The following is a 7,359-nucleotide window of genomic DNA, read 5'->3' on the forward strand; positions in this document are numbered from 1 at the left end:
TTGAACAAGTGAAGAAAATGCCTGTCGTTGGACTACCAACTGCTGTGGAAGCTACCTTGACAGGCCTGCCAGCTGACCACTATGTCAAGTACTGGAAAGTCACCGGAGAATGAGAAGGAGCCACAGTCACACTTCAACTGCTCAGCACAGAGAACCAACAGGCCGCCATTTGCCGAGCTAGTCAACGCAACGTAAACAAAACCCCTTCGCAGCTCAGACGTGACAGACAATGATCCCAACAATTTAACAGCAAAGAGGTATGCGTTTCTTCTGTTGATACAGCTGATCGATCATCTGCGAAATCATGCCAGCACAACATCAGGCATAATTCACACAAACACGTACGACAAAGTTCCCGACGTTAGGCACAAACAGAAAATGAGACTACACGCCGGCGAACGCATTGACAGCGAGGCAAGCTGTGTTGTGAACATTGAAGCACGTGAATCACGGAGCCACATTCCATCCAAGCTGACGGAACCTGCCTTGCAGCAATCCGTTGACTCCACATGCGTGGCCACTGACAGTGACAAGGACAGATATTTTACGTCAGAGAGTGATACAGAGGAACCAGTGGAAAAGCAGTTGACTAAAGCTGAAAAGGATGCTTTGGAAAGGGAGTACAGTCTAGGGGAAGTAAAAGCACTTGCTTTAGAAATTACTACGAACCCCAGAACACGAAAGAAAGTGATTAGAATGGTGTACAATGCTTCATCCAAACAGCTGCTTGCAAAATCAGATGACTTCATGTTCACCTACGATTGTACCAAAGCTGAAACATTGTACTGGACGTTATTCAGGGACAAAGCAGACATGAGTTATGATGAATCAGAACGACTGGCATTTATTGAGGAGCCTGCGGATGTGCGACGAACACTGTACCTTGCTGCTTTCTCTTGCAAAACTCGTAAAGCACTACTGTACTACTATATTTTGCAGCTGATACTGGTAAAACGTTAATACTCTATGATTGTATTAAAACATTATTGTACATAATGCACTGGAAACATTTTCAAACATAATGTGGTTAACTTCTATTTCACCTCAATGAGCGAGGGCGGGATGAAAAAAAAAAGTAGTTTAGCATTTCCTATTCTGTTACAGTGTTAAGATAAAGATCAATTCAATTCAATTTAATTCAATTCAATTCAATACAATCATCTCTCCCTCATTCTCGTTCTCATAAATAGGACTCAAACCATACCGGCACGGTGGCCTAGTGGTGAGGCGTCCGCCCCGTGATCGGGAGGTCGTGGGTTCGAAACCCGGCCGGGTCATACCTAAGACTTTAAAATTGGCAATCTAGTGGCTGCTCCGCCTGGCGTCTGGCATTATGGGGTTAGTGCTAGGACTGGTTGGTCCGGTGTCAGAATAATGTGACTGGGTAAGACATGAAGCCTGTGCTGCGACTTCTGTCTTGTGTGTGGCGCACGTTATATGTCAAAGCAGCACCGCCCTGATATGGCCCTTCGTGGTCGGCTGGGCGTGAAGCAAACAAACAAACAAACAAGCACATTTCACTGCTGTACAGCATACATCGTCCCCAAATACCTGTGTCTGTGTGTCACCGACTTAGTTGCTCTGCAGAGTGTGTGTGTGTGTGTGTAATACTGCCTTGCTGCAGAGTTTGTGTTATACCGCTTTGCTCTGCTGAGTGTGTTTGTGTTAATTACGGTCTGTCTGTCTGTATATTCTTTTGTCTGTCCGTCTGTCACTCAAGGGTAAGGGGGTGTCCTTAACCTCTCCTTTGTTGTCTCGGTCTGTCTCTCTGTCTCTGTCTATCTGTCTATGTCGCTCTTTCTGACTCTCTCCCTCTCAGCGGAGATCAAAGCCAATGAAAAACACACATCTCTGAAGCAGTTTTAGCTTGTGCCTCCAAATGACTGCTGTACAACAACCAGACCCCATCTGACTGCTGTTTGGGAAACAGTCCCCAATTCACTGCTGTACACCATTTACGTATCATTACATGCTGTTTCTCTTTCGAAACTTGTAAAGCACTACTTCTATTTTGCAGCTGATACTGGTAAAATGTTAATACACTATGATTGTATTGAAACATTATTGTACATAAAGCACTGGAACATTTTCAAACATAATGTGGTTAACTTCTATTTCAACTCAATGGGCGAGGGCGGGATGGAAAAAAAAACATTTTAGCATTTCTTGTTCTGTTACAGTGTTAAGAGAAAGATAAATTCAATTCAATTTAATTCAATTCAATTTAATACAACTCTCTCTCCCTCATTCTCATTCTCATAAATCAGACTCAAACCATCCGTTGTCAGGGTCGTGAATGCTAGCTACTGACTGGATTGGAAATACTCTTATGTCGCCTAGCGCCATATGTAACTGATGAAACCATTCATAGCACAGCGCAGAGCTATCGGTTTTTGGACGTCCCCATTTCACTGCTATACAGCAAACATCGTCCCCAAATACCTGTGTCTGTGTGTCACCGACTTAGTTGCTCTGCAGAGTCTGTGTGTGTAATACTGCCTTGCTCTGCTGAGTTTGTGTGTTATACCGCTTTGCTCTGCTGAGTGTGTGTGTTTGTGTTAATTACGGTCTGTCTGTATATTCTTTTGTCTGTCCGTCTGTCACTCAAGGGTAAACCGGCACGATTAGCTTAGTGGTAAGGCGTCCGCCCCGTGATCGGGAGGTCGTGGGTTTGAACCTCGGCCGGTGTCACGATTTCATCTTTCGCCTGTGTACATATTTCCCCCTCGATATTTACTCGAGACCGAAATGTTGTTTCCTGGTAAAATTAAGAAGAGAAATTATTTATGGACGAAAAGCATGTCAGTTTCTTGCATGTGAAAAAAATTGGTTGTGAAATTAAATAGATTTCACTCCCAAAATCGAATTCTTCGAAAACGTGTACCGAGTGGTTACGTCCCTTGAGTAAGAAGGGAAACATTTTAGGATGAATCAAATTTCTAAGTTAAATAAAATAATTGGTTGGACAAATTTGGCCCCATGAATGTAAGGTACACAAGGTCGCTCATCAGTACTATCGAAGGGTGTTTTTTTTGTTCAGTGTAGAGTTTATACTAGATCAACGAGGCCGAAAATCGAAATATCAACACGGCGAAAGATGAAAACGTCACACCGGGTCATACCTAAGACTTTAAAATTGGAAATCTAGTGGCTGATCCACATCCCATTTTGGTGCAATCCCATTTTGCCGCCGTCCCATTTTTTACCCTATCCCATTTTCGCGACATTTCACAAGCCAAGCGTCATTTTATAAAATTTATAATTTTGGATGATTAATGAGATGAGGATGATTATAATGATGATGCTATGGATTTCCAATTTGGATTGAGACTACGTGACAGGGCATTTTACTAACATGTCATAACAATAGCGCGACATCCCATTTTGACACCATATCCCATTTGGCCGCCATGCCGTTTCACCGTATTCCATTTATCCCCCATCCCATTGTCGCGACATTTCACAAGCCAAGCGTCATTTTACTACCGTGTCATAACAATAGCACGTCATCCCATTTTGACACCATCCCATTTGGCCGCCATCACATTTTTTATTTATTCTTCTTGCCAAGCCTCACTATACTACTATACTGCGTTATTCAACTAGGAAGACATTCCGTTTAGGCCAAATTCCATTTTTGCCACAATCCAAAATGTCGCGAAATAGAGATGGCGGCAAAATGGGATGACGGCAAAACGGCATGGCGACAAAATGGAATGTGGCGCTAGTGGTTTGACACGGTGGTAAAATGACACATGGCCTATGAAATGTCGTAAAAATGGGATGGGGGCAAAATGGGATAACGGCGAAACGGGATTGCGCCAAAATGGGAAGTGGAGCTAATGGTACATGACATGGTGGTAAAATGACACTTGGCCTGTAAAATGTCGCAAAAATGGGATGGGGGCGAAATGGGCTAACGGCCAAACGGGATTGCGCCAAAATAGGATGTGGGGCTATTGGTACATGATATGGTGGTAAAATGACACTAGGCCTGAGAAATGTCGCCAAAATGGGATGGGGGCGAATTGGGATAACGGCGAAACAGGACTAATAGATCCCTTGACTTGGGGTAGTGCGACTCTGTCACTGCTAGCTTTCCACTCGGAGGAAGCGACCGGAATTTCCCAACGATGGGACATCCTAGTAATTAATTTTTTTTTTTTAATTCCTAAAATTAACAGAGTCGCGCTACCCCAAAAGTCAAGGAATTTCGTGTTTGTCCCTTGACTTTGGAGATGACAAGAAAATATCGGGCGCAAAAACGTGATTTGTAAAATTTTTCACAACATATGTCGCCTAGCGCCATGTATGTGATGAAACCATTCATATAGCTCTGCGGGAGCTCTGCACTTTTGGACGTCCCCATTTCACTGCTGTACAGCAAACATCGTCCCCAAATACCTGTTTGTTTCTAAAAAATCACGCTGGAGGTTGCATTTTATGTAATAACCTCCTGAAATGAGTTTTGACACTTTAGAATGGCATGTAAAATGACACATGGCCTATGAAATGTCGCAAAAATGGGATGGGGGCAAAATGGGATAACGGCCAAACGGGATTGCGCCAAAATGGGACGTGGAGCTAATGGTACATGACATGGTGGTAAAATGACACTTGGCCTGTAAAATGTCACAAAAATGGGATGGGGGCGAAATGGGCTAACGGCCAAACGGGATTGCGCCAAAATGGGACGTGGAGCTAATGGTACATGACATGGTGGTAAAATGACACTTGGCCTGTAAAATGTCGCCAAAATGGGATGGGGCGAAATGGGTTAACGGAGAAACGGGATTGCGCCAAAATGGGATGTGGAGCTAATGGTACATGATATGGTGGTAAAATGACACTTGGCCTGAGAAATGTCGCCAAAATGGTATGAAGGCGAATTGGGATAACGGCGAAACAGGACTAATAGATCCCTTGACTTGGGGTAGTGCGACTCTGTCACTGCTAGCTTTCCACTCGGAGGAAGCGACCGGAATTTCCCAACGATGGGGCATCCTAGTAATGAATTTTTTTTTTTTTTTTAATTCTTAAAATTAACAGAGTCGCGCTACCCCAAAAGTCAAGGAATTTCGTGTTTGTCCCTTGACTTTGGAGATGACAAGAAAATATCGGGCGCAAAAACGTGATTTGTAAAATTTTTCACAACATATGTCGCCTAGCGCCATGTATGTGATGAAACCATTCATATAGCTCTGCGGGAGCTCTGCACTTTTGGACGTCCCCATTTCACTGCTGTACAGCAAACATCGTCCCCAAATACCTGTTTGTTTCTAAAAAATCACGCTGGAGGTTGCATTTTATGTAATAACCTCCTGAAATGAGTTTTGACACTTTAGAATGGCATGTAAAATGACACATAACCTATGAAATGTCGCAAAAATGGGATGGGGGCAAAATGGGATAACGGCCAAACGGGATTGCGTCAAAATGGGACGTGGAGCTAATGGTACATGACATGGTGGTAAAATGACACTTGGCCTGTAAAATGTCGCAAAAATGGGATGGGGGCGAAATGGGCTAACGGCGAAACGGGATTGCGCCAAAATGGGATGTGGAGCTAATGGTACATGATATGGTGGTAAAATGACACTTGGCCTGAGAAATGTCACCAAAATGGGATGGGGGCGAATTGGGATAACGGCGAAACAGGACTAATAGATCCCTTGACTTGGGGTAGTGCGACTCTGTCACTGCTAGCTTTCCACTCGGAGGAAGCGACCGGAATTTCCCAACGATGGGACATCCTAGTAATTAATTTTTTTTTTTTTTAATTCTTAAAATTAACAAAGTCGCGCTAACCCAAAAGTCAAGGAATTTCGTGTTTGTCCCTTGACTTTGGAGATGACAAGAAAATATCGGGCGCAAAAACGTGATTTGTAAAATTTTTCACAACATATGTCGCCTAGCGCCATGTATGTGATGAAACCATTCATATAGCTCTGCGGGAGCTCTGCACTTTTGGACGTCCCCATTTCACTGCTGTACAGCAAACATCGTCCCCAAATACCTGTTTGTTTCTAAAAAATCACGCTGGAGGTTGCATTTTATGTAATAACCTCCTGAAATGAGTTTTGACACTTTAGAATGGCATTTAACGCTCATTGAAGTTTTAACAAACTTTCTAACACCTAAAACATTCATAGCACCGATAACGTAATTCTAGCTCTGCACTTTGTGTACACATACGTCCCCATTTCACTGCTGTACAGCAAACATCGTCCCCAAATGTCTGTTTTTCTAAAAATCACGCTGGAGGTTGCATTTTATGTAATAACCTCCTGAAATGAGTTTTCACACTTTAAAATGGCATTTAACGCTCATTGAAGTTTTAAGAAACTTTCTAACACTTAAAACAAAAGAGACCCCAAATGCCTGTGTTTTGAGCAAGATGGCATTTTGATACACAGCCGACCCCAAATGACTGTAAAACCACCTATGTGTGTGTGTGTGTGTGTGTGTCTGTCTGTCTGTCTGTGCGTGTGTGTGTGTGTAGAGCGATTCAGACTAAACTACTGGACCGATCTTTATGAAATTTGACATGAGAGTTCCTGGGAATGATATCCCCGGATATTTTTTTCATTTTTTCGATAAATGTCTTTGATGACGTCATATCCGGCTTTTTGTAAAAGTTGAGGCGGCACTGTCACACCCTCATTTTTCAATCAAATTGATTGAAATTTTGGCCAAGCAATCTTCGACGAAGGCCGGACTTCGGTATTGCATTTCAGCTTGGTGGCTTAAAAATTAATTAATCTTTGGTCATTAAAAATCTGAAAATTGTAAAAAAAAAAATTGTTTTATAAAACGATCCAAATTTACGTTCATCTTATTCTTCATCATTTCCTGATTCCAAAAACATATAAATATGTTATATTTGGATTCAAAACAAGCTCTGAAAATTAAAAATATAAAAATTATGATCAAAATTAAATTTTCTAAATCAATTTAAAAACACTTTCATCGTATTCGTTGTCGGTTCCTGATTCCAAAAACATATAGATATGATATGTTTGGATTAAAAACACGCTCAGAAAGTTAAAACGAAGAGAGGTACAGAAAAGCGTGCTATCCTTCTCAGCGCAACTACTACCCCGCTCTTCTTGTCAATTTCACTGCCTTTGCCATGAGCGGTGGACTGACGATGCTACGAGTATACGGTCTTGCTGAAAAATTGCAGCGAGTTCAGTTTCATTCTGTGAGTTCGACAGCTTGACTAAATGTTGTATTTTCGCCTTACGCGACTTGTTTTTTATACTGAATTTTTGAACGTCAGCAGTCTATCTGTTTTTGGATTATTGTGACACTGTTATTTGACCGAATGACCTCCAATGTCAGGTCAAGGTCATCAAC

The sequence above is a fragment of the Littorina saxatilis genome, linkage group LG14, assembly GCF_037325665.1.
Source record: "Littorina saxatilis isolate snail1 linkage group LG14, US_GU_Lsax_2.0, whole genome shotgun sequence".
Classification (NCBI taxonomy): domain Eukaryota; kingdom Metazoa; phylum Mollusca; class Gastropoda; order Littorinimorpha; family Littorinidae; genus Littorina; species Littorina saxatilis.